Here is a 17,177-nt window from a genome sequence, read left to right on the forward strand (position 1 = left end):
GTTCAGGAGGGCACAGTGCAAAAGAGCTGTGTCCTGGCATACAGGGACACATCCATTGCCCAGCCCAGAGACGCACATGGAGCCACAGCAAGGTGTTCTGGTGATGGAGGAAGCACCTCCTGCCCCAGGGACACATCCTGGGCAGCAGTGCTGAGCGTGACTGGCCTGTCCCTGCACACACATGTGCAGGGTGCTGGGCACGTGCAGAGGCAGGTGCTGTGTGCGCGTGGAGCTGTGCAGCCACGCAGAAGCATGTGTGTGCTGAGGCAGACGCTGTGCTGGGCAGGGTGTGTGTGCTCTGACAGATCCTGGAGGTGTATTAAACAGCAGCTGTCGGGCTCCTCCCGAGCACAGCAGTAAACACAGTTGGGACCATTGTGATGTCGTCTTAATTTAAACTCGTGTTGTCTTTCAGCCACGTGCTAATGAGGGCTAATGGGGAGATCAGGTTGCTGTTTGCCAGCGTTGCTGTGTGCATTGCCATGGCCCTGTCACTCCTGCAGCCTGTCTGTCCTCACTGGCTGGTGTCTTTCCCTGCCTTGCTGCTCTGATGGGAAGAGGGACTCGGGGTCTGCTCCCCCTGGGCTCACGTGGCATGTCAAAAACTGCTCCTCCAAGCCAACTTCTCTGACCACAGAGCAGCAGCACTCATCTGGGGAGCAGAGCCTCCTGGTGCTGTCCATGGGCAGCCCCCAGGATCTCCAGGGCTCCCTGGTGTCACCACAACAGTCCCAAAAGCTCAATTGGCCCCTGTGGCAGGGACACCCACAGTGCTGCCATATCCCCTCGTGTCTCTGCAGCCCCAGGACAGCCACATGGGACCCTCCTTTTAGAGAAAGGGCAGCCAGCTACTCATGGAGTCTGTGTCACCCCTTGTGCTGCCCTGCTGTGACTCAGCACAGGGTACAGAGTCACTGGTACCCACAGGAGTGATGGTTTGGCCACAGCTCAGTAACTTTTTGTCACCTGCATGCCCATCCTGGCTCGCATGGCTGTGGTGCTGGTGCCTGGGGACAGAGCAGCTCTGCATGGGACATCTCTGCCCCACAGGCCTGGGGGCCATTATCCCTCTCCCTGTGCCTGTGCCCTGCTCTCCCTGCTCCCCAGCCACAGGTGCCAGCTGCACCGCAGGACACTGTCCCAGGGCTGCTGGGTGCCAGCACCGAGCCTCCGGAGCAGGAGCGGAGCACAGGGAGCTCCAGGGTGGCAGCATCCCTGGAGCTGCTTCTCCCAGCACTAACCCACACATTTATCAGGATTAATGAAGCGTGCAACAAACGGATCAGGGAGGCAAAGCAAGCATCAGAGACAGAGCCAGAGGCTGGCAGCAGGCAGGAGGGACGTGAGCGGGTGTGTGGGTCAGTGAAGCGGGCCAGGGCTGCACAGGAGCAGCACCCCTCCCTGGGTACCTGCTCCCAGCTCCCCACATGGACACACAGCAGTGCTCACGTCTGCTCGTCGTGGTGCACACAGGCATGAAGAAAAGAGAGACAGACTTACCAGAGAACAGCCATCAATATTTGAAAAAAGCCATTGAATACTAACACAGCCACTTACGCCATATTTGCATACTTGCTTAATAAAAAATTATGGCCATTCAAAGCTCAATCATTAATTACCCAGCATATTTTTGTTTAACTCCCTCTCTTTTTTATTACAGACTAAGCTGTTTTCCTGCTTATTCAGCAAAAATTCCCTACTCTTCCACCAGGACGAGGCATGCAATAAATATGTACTTATTAAGTGTGCATTACAACTGCACGAGCTGGGAGAAGTAATAACAGGCCCAACATAAAGCTGAAGTATTTATGCATGTACCTAGGGCCACTTTAGCTATTTATTTTCACAAAGAAATTAAATTAGATAGTTTGATAGCTCTCAGTGTGACTATGGTGGGAATTTACATAGGCCCCAGTCTGTCAGGTAGGGATAGGTTTGAAGGCACAAACCCATGATAAGGACAAGCTGCAGACATCCTGGCAAGCCAGGTGTGCTGGGCAGGACTCCCTGCCAGGAGGGTCAGTGCCCAGCCAATCTCCTCTGCTAGGGATCCCACAGGGAGACCAGGCAGGCAGGATGGACACCAGGAAGCCAGGATGGACACCAGGTAGGCAGGATGAGGCTGCCCACTGCTGGGACCACAAATTACTCTGTGAGAAAAACACAGTGGTACAGTGTCCTTGGAGAAAAACTGTTGGGATGTGAAGAGGGATGAATTTTCTCAGGAAAATTGACTTTTCAAACCCTTCTCACTTGAAAGAATCCCAGCGCCTTTGTTAGTGTTTACCGCCCACTCTCCATAGATACCTTTGACAAGAGATGTGACACCTGCCCGGGACAGGAGAGGGGATGGGGAGGGCAGTGCCACCCTCCTCCGCGCCCCCCAGCCCTCACCACCCTGCGGGAGGCCCCGCAATTAGTGAGCGACCTGATTAGCGCTGATTACGCACACGCCGCCTGCAGCGGCAGAGCCGCGGGGCTGCCTGCGGGGCTGCGGCTCTGCCCCACCGCGACCCCGCACCAAACCCAGCCCAGGGCACCAAGCCCGGGGCTCTGAGCCTGCAGGGGACACTGAGCCCTGTCTGTTCACATGGAGCTGGGACCACCTGCAGCATCCCCTGGTCCCCAGGGAGTGGCTTCCCCTTGTGCTTGTCCCCTTGGTGTCTGACATCCCCCCCGTGCCTGTCATGCAGGTTCCTGATGTCTCCAAGTTATTAAAGATGGGATTTTTAAATAGCACAGAGGATGTACAAGTTTTGCAGTGTCAGCACGGGGGAGTGACAGGAGTTGCTGGGAGCCAGCCCAACCCCGGCAGTGACAGTGTCCTTTAATTACAATTGATGACCTGGCATCTCCCGTCCCCAGTGCTCATCAGCTCATTGCCTCGCAGCGGGACAATGGCACCCCAGGCCCTACCCAGCCGCTCCCTGAACCCAGCCCAGCCTGCTCTGCTCCTCCAATTGCCCACATTTTATCCAGAATAAAGGAAACTTTGGCAAGATGCCTTCCCAGGAGGCAGAGGCATCTCTGTGCAGTGCCCAGCGCCTGCCCATCCACGTGTACGAGGCTCCGTGGTCCTGGTCATCCTGTGGCCTCCAGCAGCTGCTTCCAATGAGGGCTTGTGGAGAGACCAGCAGCTGCCAAGCATGGGGTGGTGTTTGCTGGCAGAGGAGTGAGAGGAAAACTGTCTCTGCCTGGGGCATGGCTGGGGTGGAAGCACGCGAGCTGCGCTGGGGCTGGCCGGGGATGTGCCAGCTTGCCAAGAGAAGTGTGAGAGCCGCCTCTCGCTGGTGGAACAGGAGGGAGCACAGCTCAGCAATTACAGCACAATTAGCTCAAACAGCAGGTTGATTGTAAATTGCAGCTCTGTGCCAGCTACAAGCACAGAGCGAATGGTTGGCGGGAGCTCTCCTGCAGCCCGGCTGTCTCTGCTTGGGTCTGAGCCAAGCAGGACGTGTAGGGCCATGGCCCACAGCATCCCCCGTGGGGTCTCCTGGCACTCGGCCCCACAGCCTCCCCCTCGAGCTGCTGCAGACACAGGAGAGCTGGTGAGGAGCCCTGTGGCCTTGCTAGTACAGTTCCTCTGTGGAGAACTGCCAGGAGCAGCTCTGCAGAGAGGACCTGTTGGCCCTTCTTGGGGCCATGGGGTACAAGAGCCATGCTGCCTTCCCAGAGCATCCCTTGCTCCAGAAGAGCTCCTGGGCCTCCCCTGCTCCATGCTGGAGCCTGGACTGCACTGGCTCAGAGCCCAAATAAGCAGTGCCACCCATGGGTCCCCAAACCAGGTGTGCAGGGTGCAGCAGCCTTGCTGAAAGTGGGCGGTTGTAACACTCCTCCTGCATCCTGTGTGGGCAGCAGCCTTGGGGAGAGCAAGTCTCAGAAGGGGACCCCCAGACCTGTCCCTGTGGGGAAGGGAGGGATGGCTGAGCATGGGCTCACCTTGCAGGCTCCAGCCAAGCAGTGAGTGTGGTGGTTGTGCTGCCAAGGGGATGTGTGGCAGCAAACATGTGCACTTCTTTTAGGAATGACTGCCTCAAAGCAGCCTGTTCCCTGCACCATCCCATCATCCCATGTTGTCCTGCCTGGTGTACACAGGACACTGTCCAGGAACAGGAGGGGCCCCTGGAACAGGCTGTGTCTCATGCCCAAGCATCCCCCCCTAACGTTGTGCAGAGTATGAGGCAGCCTGGCTGCTCTGGCTGGCCATGGAGACGTGGCAGGACTCCTGTGCAGCCCTAGGGAGGGGCAGGCTTCTGGGGGCCCCCACAGTGGAGCCCCACTCACTCAGCTGTGCTGGGGGAACCTCTGGTACAGGTGCAGGAGGATTCAGTGCTGCCCATGCCCAACACCCCTCTGAGGGATGGCAGGGGATGCTCACAGCCAGCTCTGGGCATGGCTGTGCCCTCAGCAGGGTGTCCCACTGGCTCTGTCACCCCGACTGTGCTGGCAGTGGGGTCAGTGTGTGTGGAGCTGTGTGCTCAGTGGAGGCAGCAGAGGGACATGGAGTCTGTGCCAGGGAGGGGCAGGAGGGGCAGGAGGGGCCCTGGGCATGGAGTCTGTGCCAGGAGGGGCAGGAGGGGCCCTGGGCATGGAGTCTGTGCCAGGAGGGGCAGGAGGGGCAGGAGGGGCCCTGGGCACGGAGTCTGTGCCAGGGAGGGGCAGGAGGGGCCCTGGGCACGGAGTCTGTGCCAGTGAGGGGCAGGAGGGGCCCTGGGCACGGAGTCTGTGCCAGTGAGGGGCAGGAGGGGCTCTGGGCACAGAGTCTGTGCCAGGGAGGGGCAGGAGGGCCCTGGACCCGGCTGTCCCCGTGCGTGGGCTGCTGAGGGGCCTGGGGCAGGGGGGCCAGCGCCTGTCAGCCTGCTGAGGCTGATGCCTTCCATCTCTGAGTTACTGGCTCGTGTCAGGGCAGAGCTGGAAATGTCAGGGACTGCTGCAGGGTGACCGTGCAGAGTGGCAGATGGTCAATGATGGATTTGTCACTTCAGATTCAGGCGGTTTTTAAATATTCAGCAGAATCGGAGGTGACAGCTCATGGCAGCAGGCAGAATTTCTGTACGTCTGGGTAAGACCTCCTGGCCCCCTGGGAGGGGGGCAGAGCAGGACAAACCCGGCACCTCCTGGCAGTGGCTGGGGACAGCTCAGGCTGGCACCGTGGTGAGCAGGGCCAGGGCTCCCTGTGCTCCCCGTGGCTGGGGACCCAGGGGAGGTGCAGGATGGAGGCTGCTGCTGAGCTGGTTCTGCTCCAGCTGCTCCCTGCGAGCTGCAGCATGCAGGTAGTGCCTGTGCTGCCTTCAGCCACCCCACTTTGTCAGCACCAGTGCATTGGGGTGTCTCAAGAGCACTGCGGGCTCCCAGCAGCTCCACACCAGAGCTGGCACTCCCCAGCTCTCTGGTGATGGCCCTGAGGAGAGGCCCAACGAGTGGCAGTGTGAAGGAGGCTCCTGAGCCAGAAGAACAGGGGTCTGGGCAGGCTGGCAGTGCAAGGGGTGTGGGCAGAGCCTGCAGGCTCAGCTGAGCATGCAAAGTAGCTGGGTGAGCAGGGAAGAGAGATGGAGCTCGGCACAGCCTTGCACAGGGAGCAGGTGCCTGCTGGGCTCACCTGCACACAGGTGCTCTGCAGATTCCCTGAGGCAGCAGCACTGAGGCAGGGCCAGCACTGCAGTGCTGTGCACAGGGCAGGGAACAGTTGAGAGTGATGCTGGCACAGCTGCTGCCATCAGCCCAGGTCCCACTGATGGTTATGAGGAGCAGTCACTTCTCCTTGCTGGTGCTTCTTCCTGCAGCACAAGTCATTGCTCAAAAACTGCCTTGGGCCTGCTCAGGGCCCCTGTGGGGTGTGGGATGGACACGGCCCTGCAGAGCCAGCACAGGAAATGTCTCCTGGTGCAAGAGGAGAGCCAGGATGGAGTGTGAGTCCTGGCTGAACCAAGGCAGATGAAGCTCCCCCTCCCTGGGGGTACGTGTGGCTACGGCCACTGGCAGGGGGAAGGCAGCAAGGTCGTTGCAGTAATGAACACACCCTCCCTTGAGGGCAGGGGATGCAGTTTTGACTCTGCATCCCCTGTGCCTGCTGCCTCCAAGAGAGCTCTGCTCACACCAGCTGGATTGGCTGGTCTGTCCCTGTGCCACAGCTCATCAGGTGCAGCCCTGGCTGCAGGGCACTGCCAACCATGCACATTTGCATCAAACTTTGCTAACAGTGCAGGTCCTCCTGTACATCCGCTGTGTGTGCAGAGGTGCCTGGCTGGGGGGCATAAGCAGAGGGGTGGCATGCTCCCCCTGGTCCTCCGGTGCTGCAGGCAGGTGTGGGTAACCTCCCTGCCTCCCCCCAGCCCAGGGAGGGGTGCCCTTGCAGTACAGATCTGCAGTCCAGGCTGCCCGTGCAGCCCACAGGGTGGGCAGCTCTGAGAGGGCTGTGTCTGTCAGGGCTGTCTCCCCATGTCCCTGCAAGGCAAAGCACCTTGGCTTGGGACTGAACAGGTGAAACTGCAGCCCCTTCCTGCCACTGGCCAGCCCTGCCAGTCAATGATTAATGCTGAAGCCAAACCTTTCCACCAGCTCCAACCTTAGAGTGTCTGCATCAGCGCTGCAGCCCCCACCAGGAGCCCCAGGAGAGTTCACAGACCACCCTGAATGTTGTGGCTCTGCCCTGCTCCACAGAGCTGGCTCCTCTTCATTTCTGTGTCTGCTGTCAACAGCCTGCTCCTCTCTCCTGCCCGGGCTGTGTGATCACAGCAGCTTCCAGCAGGGCCAGTTCTCTGCAGCCCAGCCCAGTGCCAAATTCTCCATCCTCCATCAGGTGCCTCTCTGATCAGCAAGCAGAAGGCAACTTGCTGGTCAGACTCTGCTGGAGGAGCTGGGCTTGGCTCCGGCTCCAGCCTGCGCTTAGAGCAATTTAATATCAGCAGCAGGAGGGGATGGGGAATTAATTTTGGTTGCCGCCACCCCTTCGGGCCACACCTACGTGTGCTGGGTAGTGCAATACGCTGGCTCCCCCCTTCCTCTGCTGGAACAGCTGCTTGAATTTCCTTGTCCTGCCTTCATCCCTCCTTGCATTAACTGTTTCTGAGCCACGAAACACTGAAGGGCTGCAGCTGGCTCTGCCCAACAGACTTGGCCCTTCTGCTGATGGAAAAGCACAAAGCTCTCAAGGAAAGCACAGGCCATAAATCAAGGGCAGCAGCAGCAGCAGCCCTTGGCTCTGAAGGGGCCTCAGGAGCACAGCTCAGGTGCTGGTGGCCACCAGCCCTCCCAGATGACTGCAGTGGGGCTCTGGGGTGGGTGCAGAGCCCAGGCTTTACAGGACAGCCCCACACAGCAGCGGGGTGTCAGGTCACATAGCACAACACGCTGTGTCCCCAGCCCTGGAGGACAGCCCAGGATGTGTCCCCAGCTCGGGTCTGGGGGTGCTGGGGCTGGGGGGCACTGCCTGAGGAGGTGGGGCTGGGCACTCTCCCTGCAGAGGGGCAGGCAGCTCCAGCTGACTCTGAAGAGGTTAAATCTTTCTAATCGCTCAGTAAGACCTTCTCTAAGAATTTATCTACTTTCTGCCTTCCAAGAACATATGGATAAAATCCCCCTGAGCGGGACTTACATTTATAGCATCTATTACTGAGATCAAGGTTAATCCAGAGTAATCTAATGGGGTGAAAAGGACTTTATATAAATCTGTTTTAATCTATGGGACATGATAGCCTGACAAGGCCATCAGAACACTCCTGCAGCACTGCTGGGGCAGCGAGAGGTGCCAGAGTTGCACAGGGGATGCAGGAGGGAGAGCTGGCTCATCCAGCACCCACCAGTCTGAGTGCAACGGGGTCAGGAGACTGGCAGGGCTGGAACACGGCCCACCAGGCTCAGAGCCAGGCCAGCTGTCCTGCTGTGCTGCTGTTGGTGCCCCCAGAGTGACTGAGGGCCCTGTCCCTGTAGGAATGCTGTGCCATGGCACAGGGGAGGCCACAAGTGCTCTAAATTAAGAGCCATCCCTGATAGGTGCAATTGATCCACACTTAAAAAGAGGGGATTCAGCAGGGAGACACAGAAGGTGAACTTCAGTGGCTGCCAGCGCTGAGGCCACCCATGCTGGGCACTGGTGGCTGCAGCAGGGCTGGTGCCTGCAGCAGGTGCACAGGGCATTCCTGGTGGGCAGAGAGGAAGGACAGCCCCTGCCAGGATGTCACACTGTGGTCCCTGCCTCGCCCCATCTCCCACAGCTGGGTAAGTGCACCCCCTCTAAACTGTCTCGTGCCAAGCATTGCTCCCTCTGCTCCCATCCTGCCACCTCTGGGCTCACTCCAGCCTGAGCCCTGCAGAGCCTGGGCTCTGCACCCACCTGAGCTGTGCCAGGACTGTGCACCCACCTCAGCTGTGCCTGGGCTCTGCACCCACCTGAGCTGTGCCTGGACTCTGCACCCACCTCAGCTGTGCCTGGACTCTGCACCCACATGAGCTGCACCAGGGCTGTGCACTCACCTGAGCTGTGCCTGGACTCTGCACCCACCTGAGCTGTGCCTGGGCTCTGCACTCATCTCAACTGTGCCAGGGCTCTGCGCTCACCTGAGCTGTGCCTGGACTCTGCACCCACCTCAGCTGTGCCTGGGCTCTGCACCCACCTGAGCTGTGCCTGGGCTCTGCACTCACTCAAGCTGTGCCAGGGCTCTGCACCCACCTCAGCTGTGCCAGGGCTCTGCACCCACCTAAGCTGTGCCAGGGCTCTGCGCTCACCTGAGCTGTGCCTGGCTCTGCACCCACCTGAGCTGTGCCAGGACTGTGCACTCACCTGAGCTGTGCCTGGACTCTGCACCCACCTCAGCTGTGCCTGGGCTCTGCACCCACCTGAGCTGTGCCTGGACTCTGCACCCACCTGAGCTGTGCCAGGGCTCTGCGCTCACCTGAGCTGTGCCTGGGCTCTGCACCCACCTGAGCTGTGCCAGGGCTGGTGCTGAGGGCAGCCCCTGCCTGCTCTCTGCCCAGGCAGCCAGCCTCAGGAGTGAGTCCCAGGGACACAGGAGGCCAAGTAAGAGAGTTCTCCAGAGCATGGCGTGTCGTTTTACATCTGCTCAGATGGAGACTGAGTTATCCAGGTCCCTGAGTCCCAGACCCGCCAGAAGACAGTATCTCAGCTAAACGATGCAAAAATGATTTAATGGAGGGAACTAATCAAGGAATCCAAGAGAGACTGCTCACCAAGGGCTGATGCAAGATTCAATTAAACTGCAGCCTTTGTGGGTTCACCATTTTAATTTTCCACAAATTAGCTTAAAAAAGGTATGGAAATGAAGATATTAGATTTTTTTTAAGTCAAAAGGAAAAATCCTTTGAGGATTATATTAGCTATTTCGCTTTAACAAACATAATTTCTATACTCATTTTCTTGTTTTAATCTCAGCTGTTGAGATACTCTTTGCATTCCACTCTAGTGTCAATGTGGAAGGCTGTTAACCCTTCCCAGGGCAGGTCCCATAGCCCAGCTGCTGCAGTGCCCATTCCCATGCCAGCCACGGTCCTGGGGCGAGGGCAGCACCATGGCATGGGAACCCTCCTTGGTCAGCTGGGCTCCAAGCTGGTGCAGCAGCACCAAAAGAAGTAAATCCAGCCCCACAGCAGTGATGGAGATGCCTCCCCAGCTGGAGGGCTCTGCTCTGTCCGTCTGTGCCAGGCTGGCTGGACAGAGGCTGGCTGTGAGGGATTCCAGCACAGACAGGGCTGTGGATCTGCCCGGGGCTGCAGCAATGCTAAGCTCCAGACACCCCACATTTTCTGTAACTTCACCTGCTTTTGCCCTCAGGCAGCTGGAGATAAACACAGAGTAACAGCGTTGTGTGTCGGCTGTGATTTGTCTTCTGCAGGGCTATGTCTTGCACTGAGGATCTCCTGTGAGTAACAGCAGCTGCTGTTATGGCACCTGCTGTGCTGGCATGGCTGGCCTTTTCCTGCCCTGGGTGGTGCAGCTCCAGCGCTAGTGGTTGGTTCACTGGGCTTTGCCTGCCCACACAGCCTGCTCCCCACCCCAAGGAACAGTGCTCCTCTCCCTGGGCTCCTGCTCATCAGTGGAAAAGAAGCAGCGTCACTTACTGGTGTGGGAGCTTTGCCAGGATCACAGAGGGTCTGGCTGGGCCACCCTGGCCAGGGCTGGCAGGGCCAGGTCATGGTGCCAGGCATGGACCAGGGTGCTGAGGAGCATCATCCACAGAGCCCCTGCTCCCAGGGTGGGGTCAGCTCCTCCTTGTCCTCTGCTCCCAGCACTGCCTGCACCTCTGGCACTGTCCATCAGGTTCATATCCACCATCCCACCCTGCTTGCACCTTCCTGTCCTGCACTGTCCCCTCCTGGACTCCCCCTTGCTTCGTCTGGCTCCTGAGTGACCTTCAGCTTGCAGCTCCTGGAAGAACCTCCCTGTCCCCTTCCTCTGTGCCTCGAGTGGAACAGAGCTTCATTTGTCACTGTCTCTTTTAAAAGGTCCAATCTCTTCCCTGGGGTCACCTGGCTGCTCTGCCAGCAGTGCTGGCACAGCTCTGCTGCAGCCCTGCCAGTCTGGGATGCGTCATCTGTCCCCTTGTCCTTGGGGTCCTCAGTGGTCCCCTCTCTGCCCATGGAGCACTCCCAGTCAGAGCCCAGCCCACAGGTGGCTGCAGCACATTGCTGAGGCTCAGGGCATCCCATCCCCTCCTCATGGAGAGGAGCAGCAGAGCCAGGGGCATGGACCCTAACCCTAACTCTAACCCTGCAGCACCCTCCCAGAGCAGGGGATTGTGCTTGGCCCTGGCACAGGTCTGGCAGTGGAGGCTTGGCCAGGACCCTCCCCACCCTGCACACACTGAGCCCTGAGTGGAGCTCAATGCAGAATTAATTTGTCATATTGACACTGATCGTTTATTAGGGAGCAGAGTGGAGCCCATTCATTTGAACAGAAAACATTTCATCTTATCTCCTGCCTTTTCATGCCTCAGCTCTCACTCTTTAACCTTGGACAACGAGACATTCATAATTTCCTCACTGGCTCTATGGCTCCTCTAGATAAGAAACTTATTTTTTAATCTTTCTTTCTATTGAATTTTAAACATGTTCCATTACAAAACCTGATGCACATAACAACACGTTTCACCCAGAATTAATGTGGCCATGCTGTGCTGCAGCCCTGCCCTGAGCTGGGCTCCTGGCCCTGCCAGTCCCTGGACCCAAGAGCCAAGGAGCAGCTGTGTTTTTCCAAATGCCTGTGGGGGCTCTGGCAGTGGTGCAGGGGCAGGCAGGGCCCAGGCATGCCTCTGCTCTGGGGACAGTGTGACACCAGGGTGCTGCCTCCAGAAGGGTGCACAGGTCTGCAGGATCTGCCCACTGCAGGGGTTGCAGCCAGTGGGACTGCAGGGGAATGGGTGCTACAAGAGGAACATGCTGTCACCACCTGATGGTTTTCAGCAATTCCCATTTGCTCTAACGTGGTCTGAGCTTGGGAAAGCATTTCTTGTTTGGGGATGGTCAGTGGGGAGCCAACGTGTGACTGGGAGCTCTTGCAGCCCCACAGCTGAGCCCCACTGCAGCCCCACAAAACAGTGCAGAGTCTGCCCCAGCCCAGGGCCCTGAGCAGCTGCAGAGAGATTTGTCTCATTTCCAGTCCACAAAGCTACTGCCCCAACAACAAATAGCCCCACCAGGGCCCCTACAAGGAGAGGCCATGATTGCTTTCCATGTGCAGAAGAGCCACAGAGATAAGGCTTTCACCTCCAAGGCTCTGCTGAAAAATTAGGGATGGGAGGTGGGAGGGAGCAAATTGAGATAAATGAGCACGCTGCGTGGCATCCTGCCTGCAGGATGCTGAAATAAAAAATCAGTAAATAAAAAATCACCAGTCTTTATCTGGTCAGAGCCTGAATGGGCTGTGTGATAACTATAACGGATGAGCCTGCCATGAGTGCCTCTGAGAGGGACCTGCTGGCCCTCGTGCCATGTGGGAAGGCACCTGCTGGTGCTGGGGACACAGCAGTGGCACGCACAAAGGGCCAGCAGCTCTGCCGTCACACACTGGGTGCTGTCCCTCTGAGTGCACCCTGCTGGCTCTGCACCAATCCCAGGGGGCTCTGGGAAGGGCTTGGCTCCTTCCTCAGTGTGAAATGCACTTCTCCAAGTCGTCCTTCACAGTGAGAAAAAGGCAGATCAGATGCCGAATTAGCCTGCGAGAGCCGTGTTCCCGTCTCTCTTATCTAACTCACTGTAACAAGCTCTTTGCATTTATTCTACCAAATGTGCTGCAGAATTGCGTTACAGCTCATGGCTGCGAGCCATCTGTGGAGAGAAATCCAGTTATACCTTGTATAATAAGTTCCTGACAATCTTACAGAGAACTCCGGGTCATAAAAGTCTCCCAGTTTTATCGCCAGTAACAGACACGGAGAGAAATTAAGTTGTCTTATCAAATTTAGATAATATATATCCCTCTGGAGTGGAAGGTTTCTGATGGATCTTTTACAGTATTAGAACATTTAGAGGGGTGAGCAGAAATGCACAGTGGGGGTGGCAGAGCAGTGGGGTGCAAAACACCCAGGGGCACCCAGGAGTCCTGTAGCTGCTGGGCAGAGACCGGCCCTGGGGAGCCCTGGGGAAGCAAAAGGGAGGTGAAAACTGTTTGCAGGCAGGAGCCATGCTGAGAGGGGGGCTCTGCTCCTGCCTGGCTCACCTCGAGCTCTCTCATGCAGCTATTAATGAAAGCAATAACCTCCAGCATCCTGATACGCACACTCCTTCCCGCTGCCGCCTGCGCCCGGCACTGCGGGCAGCACGAGCCACAGGGTGTCTGCTGAGCTCCTGGGATCTGCTGAAAGCAGGAGCCAAGCCCTGAAAGGAGCCTGGAAATGGGATGTCCCTGTCACATATTCTCTGTGGCCAGTGCAGGGATGAGGATCCCTGGTTCTGGAAGGGTCCTGCTCTGGCAGCCTGCACAGTGTTGGTCCTGTCTGGGCTCTCCTTGCAGATGTTGGCAGGGAAAGGAGTGTTGCTCCATTCAGGCAGTAATTTTAAGCTCCCTGGAGAAAGCTCCCTGCTGATCGCATTGCTCAGGGCTTGGCCTGCCCCTGGCTCAGGTGTCAAGGCTCCTGCAGCCAGGGGGCTGGCACAGGGATGGTGGCCACCTGGACTGACCTGTGCCCCTGGCCAACCTCTCCCTCCTGGGGGACAAGCTGCCCAGAGGGATGGTGCTGGTGGCATGGGAGGGCTGGGATCCTTGGCACACCTGCTCTGTGTTCAATATTTAGTTTCTGCAGAGGCAGGGAGCAGTAGCCATGGCAATGCAGCGGGCAGGCCCAGCATCGCCGGTGTGCCGTTTGTTATGGGCTGAGCAGTCTCAGGCACTGGGGATGTAGACACATGCCTCCCCCGAGAGCCCTGTGCTAATAGAAAAAATGAATCCTCACTTACTGATCTCTGTATTTTTAAAGATTGGTTACTCTATCTTTTCCTTTTTCATTCATTTTTAAAAAAATCTATCTTGCCGTTCAGGGCAGAATTATCTGTTTAGCACCGTTGTTACTTTAATCACAATTAGCTTTCCCACTCCATTAATAAGACTCTCAATAGTGCTACATCATGGGAATGTGCCTTCACAGCCATCCTGGCACTCTGCCGAGTCTGATGCCCAGGGTTTGCTCTCCCTGCAGCTCTGGCAGCCAGTGCTCTCAGTGCCATGCTGTGCACTCATCTCCATCGCCCCCATGCTTCGAGGGGGGCTCAGCCCCGTGGCCGAGCAGGCTCTGGGGCAGGCAGGTGCTGGCAGCACTTCCCTGGAAGGCTTAGCTGGAGCTGTTCCCGCTCCTGGCAGCAGGAGCAGAGAGGCTGGGAATTAGGATTTAACCTCAAGAGTGGGTCAAGAGACTACCTCGCCTCCCCACATCTTTTCTTCAGAGCATTTGGTGAACAATGCATGCAGAAGGCTTTTTATTTTTGTGTAGAAACGTGTGTCTAATGAATTAGCCACGGATTGGAGCCTAACATGGGTAATTTACACTGAACATTTGCTTGCTCAGAATCATGCATCAATTTTGTACCACATTAAAACCCACGTCCCGCCCTGGGAGTGCATGGCTGGTGCTACACTGCAAGACTCCTTCCCAGCACATCTCTTGGTGCAGTGTGACTGCCCTGGTGCCCTCTGCAGAGAGGGGGACTGGTGTGACACAGGCTGTGGTCACACTGGGCTGGCCACTTGGGGGGAATGGGACTTGCCCAGGAGCCATTGGCATGACATGGGCAAACAGAAGGACAGACACAGGTTCCATGTCCTGCAGACACAGGGTGTCCCTGTCCCAAGGCACTGGGGTCAGCCAGAAGTCCTGCTGTGTGCTCAGTCTCCCCCAAAAGCACAAACAGCTTTTCTGCTGGAAGTTGTGTCCCCTTGGCATGTGTGGCATGAGCCTAAATTGCCTGCCTGGGGCAGGCACCAGAGCCAGGAGAGAATGCTGCCACCAAAAACCACCATGGCCACCACAGGGCACCTGTAACACCAGCAGGGCGTGGGTGGGGTGGTGCGTGGCCATGCCCAGGGCAGAGCAGGCAGCTCACCTTGATCAGGAGTGCTGTGCCCCCCTCCTCCCTACCACTGCAGGGACTCCCCCCCCGGGGGAGGCATTACATGAGGGAATTGCTGGCACAGGCGTAATTGCTGAGATAACTGCTGATTGTGGAGTTTGCAAACAAAAAATAGAGTGGCCGGGGTCAGTCATAATTGGTAAATATTTGTCTATCTAATCAAAAGGCCTTTTAATTAACAATTTTCTTCTTGCAACTGGTTTAATTTTTTTTAAGAACTTCTGCAGGAAGTCAATTAGACCCAACAGATGGTGAAGAACATCCCAGCATCAGCACATCCTGCCATCTGCCACCTCTGGAAATGGCAGCCCCACCAAAACCTCATGCCCCATGGCAACCACCCCTGGGACAGGGCAGCTCTGACACTTTTGCCCCCATGGACCACAGACAGGTGGGATTCTCTCAGCAAGAGGCATGCACAGCCAGTGCTGGTGCAGGTTCTGGGGCAAGAGGAGGGGCAGGAGCTGCCTGGAGCACACGCCAGGGGCCTCTGGGTCTGCAACTCTGCCCCAGGCACTTTGCCTCTTTTTTCCTGTCCCTGGGCAGCTTTTGAGCCCTGACTCAAGCAAGCAGCAGGCAAAAAGGGAGCTCTGCCATGCTACAGGCTGGCTCCTGGTAGCACTAGCAGCTGGCACTGTTCAAGGTGGGCACAGATTGCTCTGCCCCATAGCTGGAGACACAGCACAGTGCCCCTGCCTGCTGCTGCCCATGGGGCTGCCTGGCCCCTGGTCCCCAGGTGGGCTGTCCCTGCCAGGGTGGGACAGACCTGCCCAGCCCTTGGCAGAAAAATACCTGCAGGGACACAGGGCACAGCCACGTGGAGACACAGGGCACTGCCACATGGGGCACAGGGCACTGCCACATGGGGCATGGGGCACAGGGCACTGACACATGGGGACACAGGGCACTGACAGGCACTGCTGTGCAGGGACACAGGACACTGCCATAGGGGACACAGGGCACTGCCACATGGGGCACAGGGCACTGACACATGGGGACACAGGGCACTGACACATGGGGACACAGGGCACAGCCACATGGGGACACAGGACACTGCCATAGGGGACACAGGGCAAATCCTGTGCAGGGACACAGGGCACTGCTGTGCAGGGACACAGGGCACTGCCATAGGGGACACAGGGCACTGCCACATGGGGACACAGGGCACTGACACATGGGGACACAGGGCACTGCGACATGGGGCACAGGGCACTGCCATAGGGGACACAGGGCACTGCCACATGGGGACACAGGGCAAATCCTGTGCAGGGACACAGGGCACTGCTGTGCAGGGACACAGGGCACTGCCATAGGGGACACAGCTGCCATAGGGGACACAGGGCACTGCCATAGGGGACACAGGACACATCCTGTGCAGGGACACGGGACACTGCCATAGGGGACACAGGACACACTCCCTCTCTCATGCTCCCCGCTGTCCTGCCCTCCACCCCGGCAGGAAGGGCTCCTCTCTGCAGGTGAGCTGGCAGCACTCGCACCTGCAGCTCTCCACAATCAGGAGATTGCTGTGCACAAGAGGCAGCTGACGCATCTCTTCCTCAATCAGCTGCTCTTGACGCCCAGCTCCGTGCCACTCGCTGTGCCACTCTCGGTGCCACTCGCTGCTGATTGCCCTTTGTCTCCCGCAGACAGCGGGGCCAGGCTGCTCCCATGGCACTCCCGTGGTGTGGTTTTGCCCTCCACTCCCCATGAACCCACAGTTCCCAGCAGAGGAAGATGCTGGGGCTCTCCCAGCCCCGGGGGATGGAGGGGAGCCCCGGGGATGGGCTCTCTGCAGGGTGATGGCTTTGGCCTCATGTGGATGCAGGATCCTGCCCTCAGGAGGTGTCCACAGAGCCTGCAGCCAGCTGGGTGTCCAGGTCTGTCTGGGATCAACCATGGGGCAAGCGATGGTCCTGCAGGGCAGGCAGGGTGAGCAAAGGGCTGTTCTGGGAGCCGGGCAGAGCACCCATGCCCCAGGGCTGGGCACAGGGCAGGAGGGGGTACAGCCACCCCAGCATCACTGCCCAGCCACACCACTGGAACGTCTCCAAAGCACCAGGGAGCAAAGCACCTAAATCTTTCCTTCCAGGCCCTCCGGAGATGTCCCCCCTTTATTCACAACTGCTTTTTAATTGCCTTTTGTCAATTACAGCGAGATGGATCGGGTTCCTCGGGGAGGCAGCAATTAGCGCGGGGATGAATGTCGAGGCAACCAAGCTCCCTGTGCACGCAGCAGCGGTGATTTGTAAACCTGTCACCCAGACACCGAGCTCGGCTGCCAGACACAGCGGGAGCACCATCGCACCCGGCCCCGGAGCCACGGGAGCGGGGCACCGGCCGGCCCCAGGCGGGTCCCCTCGGTCCGGCCCCGGGGAGGGGGGTCCGGCCGGTGTCCAGCAGGGGTGTGCCCTGCCGATGGATCCTGGGGCGCATGCAGAGCAGGGTGAGGATGGGAACATGGTGCCAGGGCCGATGGGAGCTGCTCTGGACAGGCTGGGTGGCAGGAGCCCCTCTGGATGGGGCACCACCCCTGCCAGAAAGAATTAACACCTACAGTTTCCAGCTGGCTGTGGCCAGCCTCCTAATTAGGCGTGGTGACA

The sequence above is a fragment of the Molothrus ater genome, chromosome 17, assembly GCF_012460135.2.
Source record: "Molothrus ater isolate BHLD 08-10-18 breed brown headed cowbird chromosome 17, BPBGC_Mater_1.1, whole genome shotgun sequence".
Taxonomy (NCBI): Eukaryota; Metazoa; Chordata; class Aves; order Passeriformes; family Icteridae; genus Molothrus; species Molothrus ater.